This window comes from Macrobrachium nipponense, chromosome 1 (genome assembly GCF_015104395.2).
Source record: "Macrobrachium nipponense isolate FS-2020 chromosome 1, ASM1510439v2, whole genome shotgun sequence".
Taxonomy (NCBI): Eukaryota; Metazoa; Arthropoda; class Malacostraca; order Decapoda; family Palaemonidae; genus Macrobrachium; species Macrobrachium nipponense.
In genome coordinates this window covers 142,074,085-142,093,542 of record NC_087200.1, presented here as the reverse complement: position 1 = coordinate 142,093,542, position 19,458 = coordinate 142,074,085, and positions in this window count along the sequence as shown.

The following is a 19,458-nucleotide window of genomic DNA, read 5'->3' as shown; positions in this document are numbered from 1 at the left end:
GAATCTTGATTTCATGCTTGGTCAGATCAGTATGCCAAGGCTCATCTGCAAAAATTTCTGAGAAACTTCTAATTACTTCACTTAAGTCTTCACCTTGTTCAACCCTCAGATGTTTCAGTTTATCCTCCAAATTTTCCAAAATTGAAGAATTATTCATCTTACTTGTAGCTCCCAATTCGTTGCAATCATCGTCTTCTGTAGATAAAGTTGTTTGGATTACTGACACAGCTTCAGTTTTAGTTTCTGAGAAATAAGGTTTCAAGAGGTTCACATGTATTTTCCTTTGTCTTCTTCTTCTTTCTGGTGTTTTAATCACATAAGTTCTATCACTTAACTTCTGAATTATCTTGTAAGGACCTTGAAATTTATTAGTGAGGGGAAATCTCTTGACATGTAGAACACTAACACTTGTTGACCAACACTAAAACTTCTTAGCTTAGTCTTAGCATCAAATCTCCTTTTCATTTTCTCTTGACTCATTTTCAAGTTTTCTAAAGAGAATTTTCTAATCTCTTTCAACCTTTTCCTTAAGTTCTTCACATACTCTCCTTGGCTTTCCTCTTGATTTCCTTTCCAATTTTCTGCAAGAATCTTCAATGGCCCTCTAACTTCTCTTCCAAAAATCATTTCATTAGGTGAACATCCCATACTTTCTTGATAAGCACTCCTAACTTCAAACAACATTAATGGTAAACCAACATCCCATTCTCTTCCTGACTCAGAACAATACTTTGTCATCATACTTTTCAATGTCTGGTGGAACCTTTCCAAGGCACCTTGAGTCTCTGGATGATAGGCAGTGGATAACTGTTGTTTCACTCCTAACAAATTCATCACATCCTGGAATAACTTTGAAGTAAAGTTTGTTCCTCTGTCACTTTGTACTATTTCTGGTATACCAACTTTGAGAAAAACTCAACAAGTTTTTCAGCAACTATCTTGGCAGATATGTTTCTAACAGGGATTGCTTCTGGATATCTTGTCACAGGACACATTAATGTTAACAAATACTCATTTCCCTTCTTTGTCTTTGGCAGTGGTCCAACCATATCTATAATCACTTTGCTAAAGGGTTCTCCTCTAACTTCTATAGGTTGTATGGGGGGCTTTCTTGATGGTTTCATTCAGTTTTCCAGCTATCTGGCAGGTATGACACTCATGACAAAACCTGCTAACATCTTTGTGAAGTCCAGGCCAGAAAAAATATTTCATGATCTTCTCCACAGTCTTCCTGATTCCCATATGTCCAGACTCATGAGCTACTGCAACCACTTGCTTTCTCAACGGATATGGGATCAAAATTTGATGATATTCGCCCCATACAGCATCTCCTGGTATATCTGTAAGTCTATATTTCCTCATCAGCAAACCTTCCTTCAGATAATAACAGGTAGGAGTTTGTTGCATCTCTTCTCGATCAACAACTCTGAAGAACAAATCAGTTAACGATGCATCCTTCTTTTGCAAGTCCATTAGCTTCTCTCTTGTCACTTGACCAACTTCTAGGGTTGAATTCTCAATATCTGCTAACTCAGCTACTGTAATTTCACTTCTGTCTTCAGGAACACTTTGACTACTCGGAGTCTCTTCAGGAACATCAGGTTCTTCTTCTTCGTCGTCGTCATCTTCTTCATCTTCTTGGTAAATCTCTTCTTGGTCAGCACTATGGGAAACTTCACTTCCCTGGAACAATTCTTCTAAGCACAAAGATCCTTCACTTGATCCTTCTTGGGTGTGTAAATCCTCAGTTTCTTCACTTGCAGTCGTAGTCCTCTTCATACTTCTGGTAGTTACACAACTAGGAAACAGGTGGGGGTTATTCTTCTCCAACTCTACTGTAGGACTAATCCTCAATGGTTTGTCTGTCACTACAGGACAAGGAATAAATGGCACACCACCAACTTCATTCCCATACAGAACATGTACACCTTCCATAGCCAGTGAGTCCTTTACAGCAAAATCAACATTCCCTGTCACCAATTCACATGACAGGTGTCAGCGGCATATAGGAGTGACTTCCTCTCCTCCTATACCCTTCAAAATAACTGAATCTCCTGTGAGACTCTTCTCCAACTGAGGGTGAGAACCACGTACTACCACACTATGGTTACTCCCTGTATCACGTAATATCTTGACTGGTACCTGCACATTTCCTTCTTGAGTTGACAGCATACCCTCATAGATATATGGCTTAAAAGCCTCCACACTGCTAAGCCACTCACTGCTTGAGGTAACATTTCCAATGGTTGCTAAACATTCAGCTTGTTTAGTTTCATTCTTCTCTGGAGTCTGATTCTTTCCCACACTGCTCTTCGTAGTTTGTTTCATCTGGTCACCTTTCACTACTTGACCAACTGGCTTTGACTGCTGTTGATTCCGGTAACACTCTTGACTGTAGTGTCCTACTGTTCCACACTTGAAACAGACTACATTAGGTTTCTGTAACTGTCTTGAAAAACTGGATGAGGATTTCACATTAGTTTGCTGAGTTTTATTACCTTGTGTACTCTTGGTAGTATAACTTGTAGGTTTCCCATTAAATTTGTTCCTGTTATTTGGATAAGACTTAAAACCTGGGCGTTGATGACTCTGGTACTTGACATTGTAAGTACATTTACTACTGATTATATTGTAATCTTCACTCACTGTAGCAGCTTTGTCAAGTTTCTTCACCTCTCTCTCTCTCAAATAGGCTCTTATATGTTCAGGAATTCCCTTAAGACACTGTTCAAGAACAAGTAACTCTTCTAACTCATCAAAAGTTTTAACTTTAGCAGCTTCTAACCAACGTTTGAAACACCTTCTCACTTTGTACGCATAATCTAAGAATGTTCCCTTCTCATCTTTTCTTAAATTTCTGAATCTTTCACTGTAGTACTCTGGGGTCATCTGGTAAACTTGTAGCACACTGTGTTTAAGTACCTTGTAGGCTTTACACTGATCAGCTGTTAAGGCTAGATAAGCACTTCTCCCTTTACCAATCAAGACACTTTGTAGCAAAACTAACCATTTATCTTCTGGCCATCCCATACCTGAAGCCACTTTCTCAAAGTGATCAAAAAACTCATCTGGAGCTTCTTCAGTAAACTTAGGGATTAACTTCTGTACTCTTACTACATCAAATACAGGGTCTTGATTACCTTGGTTAGGGTTAGACGGTGTTATCAATTCCATCTCCCTTTCAAACCTTACTCTTTCTCTTTCCTCTTCTGCTGCTTTTTCTTCTTCTCTTTCTCTTCTTTCTTGTTTTTCCCTGTCTATTCTTTCTCTTTCAGCTTGCATTCTCTCTCTTTCAGCAAGCATTTTTAGCTTAATCAAATTCTCTTCTGCTTCAATGCGTCTAAGCTCTAACTCTGCATCACTTTTCTCTTTCTTTTCTGCTTGCTTATTTATGAGATCAGCACGTGCTACATTCAACAACTCTTGAGCCAATTCTAACTCATCTTCCTCAGTTATTCTACCAGAGTTTATCAATGATTCCATAGCAATACATCTTATTTGTGCCTTTACCATTCTAGTAGACACATAGCCACCACATGCCACTGCTAAAGCGCTCCACTGTGCTTTAGTCAGTGGTTTCAGACAACACTTGGATGGAAGGGGCACCTAAAAATTCCTGAACCTTGAACTGAGCCATTTTCCTCTAAGTTATCAACCTACAATTCAATACAATAAATGCAAAACAAAACTATATGGTCACTTTCCTAACAAAATATATCCCTAACACCACCAGTATATACTAGAGTGATAATGAAATCTGCTTTCCCTGGTCTCTGGGCACCATTAATTACTTGGGGGGAAAGTAGCCAAAGATCTGGTTACTACACTTACCATTCATTTATTGTTACCTCACAAAAGCCAGACACCTGAATCCTCATCACAGGTACTAAACGACTGAATACTCTAAAGCAGTGGTTCTTAACCTGGGGGGCGCGCCCCCCTAGGGGGGCGTCAGTGATTTCCAGGGGGGGCACGAGCCTCAGGTGAAAAGAAGTTTTTCCATTTATGGGTTATTTTCATGAGAAGAGCATGGGGCAGTACTGTAAAGATAAGCGTATGAAATAATGCAGAAATGTCGGGTTCAGCAAGGAAATGCAGCCAGTTTTAGGAACTTGGATTCTGCTCTCGCTGACAGTAATCTTGACTCTGACTTAAAGCAATAATCACTCATCTAAGTGACTTGAAAGCAAAATTCATCAGATAATTCCCAGATATAGATGACAAGCATGAAGCCTGGAAATTCGTCAGGAACCCATTTCAATGTGAAGTAGCTGATATTGCTGATGAAGTCCAAGAAGAGTTCCTAGAATTGAAGTTCAACTCCACAGCTAAAAAAGACTTCAAAGATATGGATTTGGAGACGTTCTGGGTCAAATACCTTCCTGTTTACCCTCTGATCTCACATCACGCTCTTCGGATTCTAACAATGTTTGGATCCACAAATCTATGTGAAACTGCATTTTCCACGCTCGTTGCTATCAAACCCAAATATCTCACTAAGATGTATTCAAGATCTGGTAGCTTAGAGCTGTGTCAAATATCTCACTAATGTAATTCATGCTAAGGAAATAGACTAAAAAGCCATTTTTATTCATTTTCTTTTTAAATCTGGGAGTGAAATTCGTCTATAGATGCAAGGGGGGCGTGGAGGGAAAGAGCTCTTCCTAGAGGGGGCGTGGTAGTAAAAAGGTTAAGAACCACTGCTCTAAAGGCAACAGTGATCCCTTAACAACTTACCAGTACTGCAGAAAATCCGACTAAGTTTATCAAAACAGGTGTGAGGTAATTTGTAAGTAATTAAATTAATCAAAGGGCATCACTCCATCAACAACTTTAAAAGTCTAAGTATTTACCTGATTTCAGAAGTCTAAGTACTTCCCTGGTTCTAAGTCACTTCAAGTTAATTGAAGGAAAACAGATCAGTTACCACTCTATGTTTTTACCTAACACCAATATAATCAAATGCAAATATACTGGTTAGAAATGAAAACACTTATAAAAATTTAAATACAAAAATTTATCATTAAACTCAAAATTTATAAGTGAAATTTACAATATCAGGGAAAATTACTGTTACTTGAAAACAAAGTAAAGTTTAATTAATTCTTGAATCAATTAAGTAAAATTAAATCAAAATTAATTTATCACAAAATTCAAGAAAATTAATTCAATCAAAATTCAAAAGTGTTAGGCAATAATTGAAATTTGGAAATTAATTCACAAGTGCTGAACAGCAATAAAACTTGAAAAGAATTCTAAGTAAATGCAAATTAATTCACAAGTGTTAAATCTAATTAAATGTGCAACAACTAATAAACGAAAATAACTGAGTCAATTAAATTGTGAATGCAAATGAAAATACAGAAAAATGTGGAAAATCCTAAAATGGCAAAAAGTATTAATCACACAGAATATAAAATAAAAACACACACACTTCAATAAGAAAATGAACAAATGCAAAAATACAAAAAACAAACACAAAACACAAAAATTTGCAATGTGTAAAAACGTGAATAGTTTCTCTCAAACCACTGTAACCATCAGTTATTAGTTTTTACCAAACCTTAGTAACCATCAGTTATTAGTTTTTACCTAACCACTGTTCCTATCAGTTATTAATTGCAACTAATAGAAATATAACACACTTTACCTTTTTGGTATACCATTGCCGCAGCTTGTTTCACACTTTCACAAAACCAGGCGCTGTTACAACAACAATGTTTGTTTAGATTCCACAAAAAACACTAAATACTGCTAAATAAACTGCTAAAATATCAAATCTGAAATCGACAAGTTACGAGTGACCATTCTATAAGTACGAAATCGTTACGTTACTTTAAAATCAAAAGTGCTATGCGATGGAGAGAGAGAGAGAGAGAGAGAGAGAGAGAGAGGAGAGATGTGATTGCTTTGAGTATTTAAGCCCGAATGAAAAACTTCTTCCTTACGGAAGCTAGACTGGAGATGACATAAAACGTTTTGGGCAACAATTCTTTCTAGAAGCTTCGAAATCTTATGCAACTTTACATACAAAATGTGTAATCTGCACGTAGCACTCGGCAAAGACATACACGTATGAGACCAGTCTGTTCAGAAATGACACGTACTTGACTCGATCGACCGAAGCAGAAGTCCCTTATCACACATGATGACAGAATCCCAAAACACAATGAAGACTCGAGGTCCCTAATCAAACGTGTTGACAGATTAGGAAAAACAACTCTAGCTTTGAGCGGACAAAGATATTCTCTCTCTTTCTACATTCTATGTTATATATATATCTTTTTATAAATATGTAATGCAGAAATCTGAACACACATTTAAAACATCCTAACTCTAAGCTATCTAGGAATCTGGAAAAAAGTTGCAAAATTCAATTCTAACATTTTATACAGTCAAAGAGGGGAAATATGCATTTTGACAGTAACAATATATAATAATATATCATGAGTGAATGGCCCCGTATCCCGCCTCTCCCTTTTATGACAATACAGCCAATAAGGATGTAAACTAATGTGGACATATTTAAACTTTTGGCTCTTCAAGTAATAATAGATAAATTCCTTAAAGTATCTGCTAAGAGTATGATAACAGCTCGTTAAGAGAATGCTCATGTAAATATGTATTTGCTTATATGGAGAGCACTTTATTCTACCAAGAATATGGTCATCTGATGTAGAGCACATCCAAAACCTCTGCAAATTAATTACTGAGGGGACTTTAAAGTGTCAATTTCAATAAGGAACTATTTTTTATTTGAAATGCACAGAATATACCTTTACAGGCAATACTTTGTGACGTTATTTCTCTTTATCTATTAATAATAGTCGTTTTTGTAGGTTCGGAACATCTAATTTCCACCTGTGTAAATCCTCTCTTATATAACTGGGGAAGTTCAATGCATAATGGGGTAGTTTTTCTAATGTAGCGAAAAAGAATGCCTGGTCACAGAGAAAGCTGTAAAGATTCCATACCAAAAACTTATAAAAACGTAAGGAACCCAGAAATGAAACTGGTGGCTGAGAAGAATCAGGAGGTTCAAGTTTAGGTCTAGTACTATTCCGATCATTATACTAAATCGCCGATTTAAGATAACATAACAAAAGGAACTTCTCTCAACTGACATTCGTCTTATATTTTTCCCTCTTCTTATTGTTCTGCATTTGGTTCTTCGACGTGGCTACCATTTTATTAAGCATTGTAATTATCATTATTATTATTTTTTTTTGTATCTCAGTCATCCCATTCGGCTTAGTGGTATTTATAGTGTGAGGTTCCGGGTTACACTCTGCCTCCTTAGAGTTCATCACTTTTCTCTCTTATGTGCGCTCTTTTGCATGATTCCTCGAGATACTTCGGTACCTTTATCTTGAACTAAACAAAGAAAAGTATAACTCGTAGTAACAGTAATTTTCCCAAAATTTAATATTAATTTCTTTTCTTATAGTATAGAAAGAGGAGCCGAGGAAGGTATGATGGCATCCCTGATTATATGGTAATTACTAGAATATCGAATCGCGACCGGTTTTAGGGAATTTGAGCGTACTATCAACCTTTTCACTCATTCAGACGGGATTCTTTAGTGATTTAATCATATTACCTGACTGCTCAGGCAGTGCTCAAAACCCCCCAGTTGATAGGAGTGAAATCGTGTTCGTGGATTTGTGCATGTTGGAATGAATAGAAAGGTCGAATATAGAATATAAGATAGACAAAGAGGGGGACCACGCCCAACTTAAAGAACTAGTCATTTTTTTCCCTTTCCTTGACGTAATCTGATTCGGTAACCACTTTTGCGAATACATTATTCGACTTCGTTGGAACTTTCAAGACAAGTTATTCCCCAGTCGAGGCTGGGTGCTCAAACTACATGGCTTTAATCCAAAATATTTTCGCTTTCAACTTATATTTCGTGAATATAACTTACTATTTTCATTGGTATTAAATTCTTTGTGATAAAAAGTATTTTCTAATATTATCCTCAGAAAGCTTGAAAAGAATATTGTAGTTTATTGGTTTTAACGTGTTGAAGCTGCCATTACAAATGAAGTCCGGTAGAGAGCACGGACAGTGTTTAGGTAACCTTGCTTATTTAAACTATTTTACCTGATTTGATTTATTTATGATCTTGTTCTAGCACTACGTTGTCTGTTATGTTTTTAAGTTCTCTTGTATCTGCCTTACGTGTTCAGTTTTGCACGACCTTCTCAACGTGCTCTTTTGACAAAAAATAGAGCCTCACACATTTCTAAGGAAAATAACTAATTAATTTCCTCTAGACGCAACAACCGGTTTTACAGGGGGCTCAACCTGTTGTGGGTCGTCGGACCTTTAACCTTTGACGGCTATCTTTAGGCTTGGAGGCTCCAGCTAACGTGGCACTGACCCTCTATCTGAGGTTACATTTGAACCCATTCAGCGCTGGAGGAATTTGTGTCGTTTTCGCTTTCACCATTACAACTACAGGCTTCTTAGGAAGGACTTACTGCTATTGGCTCCGACCGCCATGACCTCTCTATATAGGATCAGTCTGAAATGCTCCACGTTAAATCTTCACTCTCTCTCTCTCTCTCTCTCTCTCTCTCTCTCTCTCTCTCTCTCTCTATATATATATATATATATGTATATATATATATATATACATATATATATTATATATATATATAAATATATATATATATATATATATATATATAATATATATATATATATTATATATAATATATACATACATGTGTGTGCAAATTAGTGTAATATATATGTATATTTATGTATGTCTTATATATATATATATATATATATATATATATATATATATATATATATATATATAGGGTACTTATATGTGAGTCCCTTCTTTCGTTTCTGATCCCGGTTCTTGGTTTTTAAGGCAAGCTCGTATATTCCAATCCATTCCAGTAGTGCTTTACAAAATTATTCAGATTTCATTTATTAGTGTTTCTGTCTTTGTTGGTATTCACCTTTTCGGCATTCACGTAGCTGGAATTCATTGTTTTGTTCATTTGTCAAAAGAGGTGAAATTTGACTCACGTTTCTTCTTCTTGCGGTAACTATTAAATTACTTTAAGTACAAGAAAGCCCCACTGAGTAAGATTTTACAATCGTTTATGCGAGACAAAATTTCTTTCTTCATTCCGTTTTAATATGTATGAATTTTATATAGTTTAGGTCCAAATTTCAAAAAGGGTCCTTTAATGATGGACTCGGCATTTTTTTTTTTTTAGTAGAATTTGTTATTCAGCAGTTTTTACATAATTTGAGGGTGCTGAATCCAGATCTGGTGGTTAACATTCTCTATTTATTTATAACCCGTGAGAGAACTCTCCCCCCCCCCCACCCCCACCCCAATGACCGCTGACTGAGGGGTAGAATTTTCATCTTAACTGGCATTGGAAGAATAATGTCGAAACTTTGAGAGGTAAGAGGGCCATATTCAGCAATGATGGAAATCCTGACGCTACCACTTCAGTTCCTTGAAAAGTATAACAATGAGTTAAAGGAGAAAATTGAAAATGCAAGCAATGAGTCGGATGAAAGTGTGATATCACTCTAACAACTGAATAATTCCAGGATGCTACAAAGGCTTTTGAGCAATTCAGGAGTCCGAATCCTAATCATGCTTACAAATGGTCAGTATTCTTTTGCATTCTACCAAGGGAGATGAAGATGGTATCTGGGTTCTACATCTGAGTTTCTTCAAGGTAATGCTACCATATTTTCGTCGCTTTGGTCACATCAATTATGCAAAATATGGAACTGTTCCTTTACTCATATTCACATGCTTTCTCTAGAGGTAGAAAAAGAGTTTAAGATTGGGAATTTTATAGTAAAAATAGGGGAAAACAAATTCAACCAGGTGTCTCCTGACCAGACTCTTGAGATGTTGGACCGATAAGGAAAGAAGGTGTGTGGATACTTGGAATTATCACTGGTCAGATATTGCAAAAGACACCAAAGAAATGTATGGAACTGACCTTAGTCAAAGCGTATCTCATAAAGAATCAGGTATTCCGGGGCACCATCAGTACACGGAGGCTGAGTTCCAAGTTGTTCAGAATTTGCCAGCTTTTGGTGTGTTTGCCGAGAGTGCAACAGATAAACTGGTCAACATAGCAACCAAAGACCAAACAACTGAAAAACAGAGGAATCACTGTTGAATGTACATATTCTTGGACAGGAACAGCTTCAATCTTATATCAGAGATTACTTCTGGCTGAGGATATTTCTTACCACAAAAATCTTCATAATTCAATGAAAAGGAACATTCCGGCATTACTTTCATCCTCTATGAAGTGAACAAAATCAGATTGTAAAAAAAAAAATCTGTCCTACAAAGGTTGGTTGTCTCTTGTACTGCTAGAAGAGGTGGGTCTAGACGAAGTAGAAGATTTGAGAAGTGGTCAGAAGCATTTGTTAATGGATGCACTGTTGCTGGGTGTAACCTTGCTTTGACCAGTTTGATGTAACTAATAATTCTACCTTAGTCATTGATGGGCAGGCACTATTTACAACCCTCGATAAGCCTCAAAGACATGGCTGGTACCTTTGGTGATTTCTCAAAAGATGTTCAATGCTAGAATTTTTCAGTATGGTCACCATTTTTCCGTATTGACGTGGTGTTGGACAGATATAACCTGGGATCCATAAAACAAGGTACACGCTCAAAAAAAACACACACACACACACACACACACACACACACACAAACAAACTTAACCAATCCGACGGCTGATAGAAAATGCTGATGTTCCGCTTCCGCATGCGTGGAATAGATTTCTCTGCGACCCTAAGAATAAAGTTGATCTTGCCCATTTTCTTTCTTGGGATCTGATTAAGTATGCTCCAGAAAACAAGTGTGGTTACTGCTGGTGGTCCTCTGAAGACTGATGGTGTTCTCTGCATTCATGCTGAATTACATCTCAGATGTCTTAATTAAAAGCAACCAAGAAAAAACTAACACCAGAATGATCTTGCATTGTGTCCACACACAGTCATCTACAGTTGCCGTATGGTCTCTTTATAGCACACAGTGGTACAATTAAAAAAAGAAATAGTAATGAAAGCTGTTATTCCATGCAGTTACTGGTTCGAACACCACATAATTCTTGTTTGGACATTCAAAGAGGGCAGTATTACCTGAATACCTGGATCATTCTACACATCTGTTAGGCCCTTTGAAAGATCCCATATCAAAGGAATCTTTGGCCGAGGTGGAGAGATTTGTGTTTGCTGTAGAAGGTTCCTGTGGCTATGCTCTAAAGGAGTCATTCAAGAACGTCTTCCACCAATAAGTGATGCTTTACGCCATCACATCATGCGAACGCATCTTCAGGTTGTAATATGGCTTAAAACAACAGAACCTTATCCCACAATTCTAAAACCCAGCGAATGTGACTGGAAACTAGTAAATTCTTGAGTCAGTGCCAGAATCATGTATAATTCTCATTAGAAGCAGTTGTACTGAAATGTGTGTTACACTCAGATGTGGTTGTCGAAAGGTAGAAATGTCATGTACTGGCTTGTGAAAATGCTCTGGAAAGTGCTGCAATGCTAATTATAATAGCTGAAGGGAAATAATGGTACACATATTTTGTGTAGGTGAATTGTGTATATACTTTACTATCACACTGCTATTCAATATTATCATCATAATTCTTTTTTTTCAGTTATTTTGTAAACGGTTTTTCCATTTACTTCATAAGATTTTCAATATAATGCCTAGCACTTGCTTCAGTAAATTCTCTGGAATGTGTTAAGATGCTAATTATAATAGCTGAAGGCAAACATAATAGTAGGCGACAATACACGATACTTAAGCCAAGTTAATAGTTTATAAGATTGGCTATAACATTGCATATCATTATATATATATATATATATATATATATATATATATATATATATATATAGATAGATAGATAGATAGTATGATATAGATATATATATGTATAGATAGATAGATAGATAGTATATATGTATATATATATGATATATATGTATATATATATATATATATATATATATATTATGATAACTAATGGTTTTGTGCATGTTTTCCCATCGTATTTCATGAAAAATATTCTTTAAATACCCTGACCGAAGGATGGGAAAGTTTAAGATGTTGATTTATCCGTAAGAGGTTTATAAAAATAGATTTTTAATCCTGTTTAACAATCCATATGCTTTATTATCAATCACTTTGATCTTCATAGAGAATTTATTTTCCTGTTTTTTTGGTTTTGTGCACTTTCCCCATTATATTATATTAAAATGTTCATTAATAATTTGGGTATAAGATACTTGAGAAGTTGAAAATTTTGATTTTGCTACAGTACTAGCAAAAAAAGATTCTTTGCTATCAAATTGCAATTTAGTATCATTTTCATAAGTGATATTTAACATTGTTTTAATGGCCTTGTGCACTGGTTTCCCATTATATTCCAAGAATGTACATTAGTAGACTGGGCGCAGGAGGGAGTAGTTTGAAATTTTGATTTAGTTATAGCAAGCTACTAGCAAAAATAAATTCTTAAGCCAGTACGCTAATCCATATGCTTTGCTATCATATTGCACTTGAATATGATTGTTATAAAAGATATTTAACTTTGTGTTATTGGCCTTCTACACTGTTTTCCCATTACATTCCAATGAAATGTTCATTAACAGACTGGGCACGGGATGCAAAATGTTGAAACTTTGGATTTAGCTGTAATAGGGGAATAAAAGGTAGAAAACGGTACCCCACCAGATTTGGATTCAGCACCATCAAATTAGGTAGAATCAGTTGGATAGCAAATTATACTGTGACATGACGACCCCAATCAACCTTTTCCCATATCGGCTCCAGACTATATAATAAATATGTATTCATATATATATATATATATATATATATATATATATATATACTATATATATATATATATATATATATATAGATAATATATAAAGTATAATATATATATATATATATATATATATATATATAAATATATGATATATATATATATATATATAGATATATATATATATACATTCATATATATTATATATATAGATATATATAATAATTAAATTATTTCTAATATATATATATATAATATATCTATATTTATTATAGATATATATAAGTATATATATATGTATTATTATACACACATATATATATATATATATATATATATATATATATTATATATATATACACAAAATTATACAGATGCTTTGAAACTTAAGTTCGCCACCTAACAACCCCCCTAGCCCACACGCCCATCATTTGTCTATTGTTTTTTGTTATAGTAAAACTCTGATTCCAAAGTTCCTTGATTATTCAAGACGAAATCAAAGAGAACAATAAGTGTTTGGATAAAAATAGGGATGTTCAACAAGAAATTTAAAAAGAGGCAACCAAAATCAATAATAAAAAAATAGGAAAGTGCAACTAAAATTAATCACATTCATAATGTGTTAGCAAAAAGTGAGGAGAATTCGAGAAATTAAGAATGCATTGTTATTACAATTACATCCGTATCGGTTAAAAAGTGACAGATACGTATATATATATATATAATATATATATATATATATATATATAATATATATATATATATATAAGTTACCTTGATTCTCTGTGCTTCTTCAGCTCAGAAAAATTACATCAAAGTCCCTCAAAAATACTTTAACAGTATGCTTAAAAGCACAAGAAGACTTGCGCTGTCATTCCTAATTACCTTGTTTACACACGCAACCACACCTATAAATAAATACATAGGTGTGGTTGCGTGTGTAAACAAGATATTTAGGAATGACAGCGCAAGTCTTCTTGTGCTTTTAAGCATACTGTTAAAGTATTTTTGAGGGACTTTGACGTAATTTTTCTGAGAAGAAGAAGCACAGAGAAACAGGTAAATATTAAAGTCAAAATAGATAAGAGTCATGAGCGCTCATTAATTCGCTGTTTTCCGTATTTCATGTAGCTTTATCATCCATATCATAGGATATTCTGATTCAGATAGATTGTCCAATAAATGACTCGAGTTTAATTGCGAACCAAGAGGTCATTTAGAAAATACCCGCTAGAGAAGAGGGATAAAGAGAGGTTGAATAAAGCTAGCCAAGAGAAAGGGCCTATTTGGAAGGGATTAAAGTTCGCAAAGCCCACCACACTGGATATCGTGAACGCTAGTCTTGGGGAAAATGATGTGGATGTCCACAGTGGTCGTTCAAGCGAGTAATTGTACGGTCCTGAGTGCCATCCCGAACTTTTGAGCACCTGTGGGAAAGGTTATAATTGGACTTCAAGGTAATCTGAGGGTAATTTCAGACCTACTTTTTTTCACTCATCCTCTCCCCTCCTCACCTCTCCTCTCCGTTCCATGTCGTTTTTTTTTTTTTCTTTTACTTCTGCCAAGACCTTGTTATTATAGGTGTCGGTCGAGTGACCATTTTACGGTTTCCGCATTTTGTGAGCGACCGTATGGTAATTAGGAATAATTACTGATGATAATTTTAGTCGGACTTTGTGATTTGTTCTTTTATGGTCAGAAGTACATGAAATTAATACCTGTCAATATGACATATACACACTAGTTATAGTGGTTTGTTTGGAAACTAAAATTATTGTGCTTCAGCTAAAACTTCATATATCAACTGAAATACTGTATGAGCGTTGCCTGACATTTTGGTAAGTAATTCAAGAAAAGGAAATCAATAGAATTTTCATGCAATGAGATAGCTAACAGTGAATCAACCACTCACTTTTGTTATTCACCAATTAACATACTGATGGACAGTGAGAAGCGTGTCCCCATTTGCATGGGGGTGGGGAGTGGGAGGAAGTGCGACCAGCTGGGGAAGGACACTGTGAGACAAGTGAGGCAAGTAGAAAATGAGCCGTGAGTATTACTTGCACCTTAAAAAGCACTGGGGTCTTTTCAGATGTCAAGACAAAGGCTCTTGTGAATTACGTTTGTTTTCCCTTCTTTTAAATTAGGTCATATTTTTCTTTGTGGAGCTGAACACTACGAAAAAAAGGGCTGAGATAATTTTTCTTTCGCCTTATGTCTCTGTGTTTATGCTAGATATTGAGGATGTTGTGGATGATGATAATGGAGAGAGAGAGACGAGAGAGAGAGAGAGAGAGAGAGAGAGAGAGAGAGAGAGAGAGATAATATTCATCTGACACTCCAATGATGAGAAGAGTGATATGGTCGCGTTTACATAAGAATCCAATCAATTGTCTATCACAAGAAGAGATGAATAAACGCTTCCTATTATTGCTATAATCAAAATATGTAGATGAGCTACAGAATCCATTGTGAGAATGAAAATTGTGAAGAATCTAATTTGGTTACTGGGACTCATCAGAGGCAAATATCAGAGGTAAAAAGAATTTGGTGCGTCTGGCAAAACAACGTATGGGGAGATGAAAGAAAAAAATTGGTAAAGAGTATAGGATAAAAAAAATAATAATAATAACAAATGGGACCACTGTCGTTTCACCTTCCTATGGCTTGAAGAAACCGCCCTGAGAAGATAGTTTATATAACATATTATATAGGTTATAAGACGTTTGGTTTATATGGAGCTCTTCTTGATGGTTTGTTAATCTCGCCAGTTCGAGAGCAACAGAGAATTTATGGCCATCCGCCACCAAGGAAATAGTCAAGACGCATACCAGGCAGAGCTTTGCCTTGTTCTCTTAGAGTGTTTTTTTCCTCCATTCCATCTCTTTTCATCATTTTGGTCACGATCTATTTATAACTCGACTTACAAAGAATAGAATGAAAGTTATGGAAAATTGCTACTTACTTCTGGTTTTTCCTTATTACGTATTCTGCTGCTTCAAATTCCTTTCCTGCTAAAAAGTAAACAAATACGTGGGAAGGACTTTCAGGAGTGTACAGAACGAAGGTTAGTTTGCACAAGTATATCTGAACATTGGGAGGAAACATTGACATTTGGATTTTTACAATATGTAGATACAACAGCACGTTTATATTTACCTCTGATACATATAAACTTAAATTAACAAACGTATTTTAGCAGCCGCAATGACCTTTATTTTGTCAACATAAATTCATGTATATATTGAAAAAATGACTTGTAGATTCTATTTATATTGGCGAATCTGTTCACTCCTCTTGCACTTTATATAAACAGAAGACTAAAGCTTACCACAAAAATAAGTCGTAATCATAAGGATACATTTTAGAGAACATGTTAACTTTTTATGTCTTTTTTTATATAATTATACAAGACTGGCTCTCTTTCTCTAATTATAAAATTGATGTTATTCTTAATACATAATAATATGCTCATGCATATTTGAAATAAGTGTATATAATGTCGTTTTAATGACCTTGTTCACTTTATTTGATATGCACGCAGCAAATTATCATTCTGGCCGTACCCTTCTGATTTTCACTTGTATAGGTCGGGTTGCTAATCGATGAACCTGTTTTCTTTATGCCGTACTATGAGAAAATGTACATTATAAGCTAAAAGATTCTTTATTATATGTTGTTATTCTAAACGTAGATGTTTTTTTTTGAAAAAAAATGTACATTTCTGTGACATTCCTTTTTTATTATTCTTCTTTCTTCATTTCCAGCTGTCAGTCCTAATAAACTTGTTTAAATCTTCGTAGTGCCATTTCCTCGATGTCCCTGTTATTGTTAAAGCCTGCCCTCCTGCACTTATGCACACACACACACACACACACACACGCACACACACACACACATATATATATATATATATATATATATATATATATATATATATATATATATAATATATATAATATATAATGTATATAAGGTAGGTTTTCCCAATAACACACGTTGTTTTTGCCATAGTTTAATTAAGATATGAACTTTCGGGTTGCTATGTTTAAGTTTCTTCATAATTACACTATCCATGAACTAACATCTCAGAGTAATTTTGATTGCATGATTAATACATTTCATAATCAGCATTTTTGTACTCGATTACATATGTAATGGGTATAAAATTTCTTGCTAATATTCCATGAAGTGGCAGATTATGCCTAGGTCCCTTCAAGATTTAATGCTAGGATAGACTCGGCCGAATGCCTTGAAAGAAACCGAGAATGTTTGTAATAAGGTGTTTAGAAAACAGATGGTTCCGTTAGATAACTTGGCAAATCGGTGATTCAACCAGCGCTTCATTCGATCTAACAAGAATAAGATCATTCGGTAGTGGCCGATCCCTGAGTATCGGTAGAAAATTCAAACTTTGTATGTTGTATGGTTGAGGAGCAGGACCTTCGAAATTGTGTAATAAGACGATGTGGCTATTTACCTAATCTTTTTTTTTTTTTTTTTACTTTCAGAAATATTTCTTCTCGGAATGTACTAATAAACATCGGGGTTTAAGAAAATCTTTGGATCTCGGATCCATTTTACGGCGCTATTTTTGTCGGGTACAGTTGCGTGCCTACAAGTAATTGATAAACTCGCTTCCAGAAATTCTGTAATTGGATGAACGTTGCCTTTATAAGAATGAAATTCCACATAATTGCGCAATTCTAGAAAGTCTTAATTATAAATTAGAGCGATGCATGTGTTCACAGTCTGAAAAAGGAGGGTGAACACTGGGGTATAAAAAATAGGGAGTCTTCAGAGAGACTCCCTAAGGAGCCAGTCGTACTCTAGGACCCATGCATCCCAGCCCTCCTAATTATAAGGGAAAGGGGAATCCCAGATCTGTCACTATCCGCGCCCAGCAGGATTTTATACTGAAACTTAGGTGGTCGTCTATTTTAAAAAATCGATTCAGATATTATGCAACGCTTTTGCATTTCCGGGAATAATATACAAAACTGAAGGAACTATTTTGAATCTCCTTAGTGTCCTTTTTGAGAGTAAAATACATACGGCAATTATTTCAAAATGTAATTTGGCCTTCACGAGAGGAATATCAATTCCTTGTGACTAATTCAAAAGTAAATAGAATATTTTACTACCCTTGGTGCCATTGTAGGAGAAATATAAAAAATGAGAAATTTATCAATTTAATCTAGACTTTCAAGGCTGAGTGAGTGATATGTAGATTCCCTGATTACATTTCAAAATTAATTACAACTGGGTAACTTCTATTCTATTCATTAATATGTTATGCAATACTTATTGGCAAAGCGACAAGAGGCAAAATAATGGAAGAGCCAATAGCCATAGAAGAGAGGGCTTGGGACGATGACGAATGACTTAAAGCAGATACTTGCTGTGAAAGATAAACAAACAAAATAATACCGAATAATTAGAAGAGAGAGAGAGTAGCAGAAAAGGTAAGCATGAACCTACATTGCATAAATTTGGAAGGTGTGTGGCTGTGGGTTACCTAGAATCTAATGACGGGTTACAGTCTAAAGGAGGGCGATGAAACCTCCCCCCTACTACCCCCCCCTCTCTCTCTCTCTCTCTCTCTCTCTCTCTCTCTCTCTCTCTCTCTCTCCCCTCCGAGTCCTTTTCCATGTGTCTCTTGACCTTTCGCAAGGAGATCTATTGCTGGTAAGCTCTGCAAGCCTTGAAAGGAAGAATTTGGTGGGTGCAAGTAGTCTTCTTCATGGAACCGGAATGATCAGAAGAATCTGCGTGCTGCTTCACTAGTGCATTTTCTTTCTTCTTTTTCTTCTTTCAAGTGTATGAAACTGAGAGGGGCAAAAAATAGTCGATAATGGGGCTCGTTTAGAAAATGAGTGCTTCATATTTGAAGTGGGTGTATTTTACGGACATGAAAGGTTTTGCATATATGAAAAGGAAATGTGAGAGATTTTATGCATATATAAGTACGTGCATTCATACTCTATATACATACATACACACGCACACACACACACACACACATATATATATATAGTGTTTAACTTTGCTATGTGTAAATACATATAATGTATATATATGTGTGTGTTTTTGTTCATATTCATAGTGGAGAAATATTCACTAATACTTTGAGTAATAAGAGCCAGTTACTTTGATAAACATGGTAGATTTGGAGTCCTGGACGCGTCATTTATTTTACATAGCAGAATGAAGCCGTAGACAAGAATTGCGCCAAGATTACACATTTAGAAAATGACTTGCCCTACAGTATGCTCTTCAGATTCACGCTGATGAACATATTTATCATCCACGGACAAGCTGTTACATCTAGAATGACCACTTCCTAAAAGTTACCGCCCCGTGGGACGACTTCACCAAATTCACTGAGCCAACAAAGCCAAAATGGGTAGAAGCCTCGGTACCTTGTCTTCATAAATGTCCAAGTATTCTCAAGTTCTCTGGTGCAAAAACTTAGATGACTTCAAGGGCAGTTGAAAGAGAGCTTACTTCACTCATTCGCTGACGAAGATGTCTAGAAATACATAGAAGCACCGCACTCACACTCAGGGTCGATTCTCATTAACATGGAACA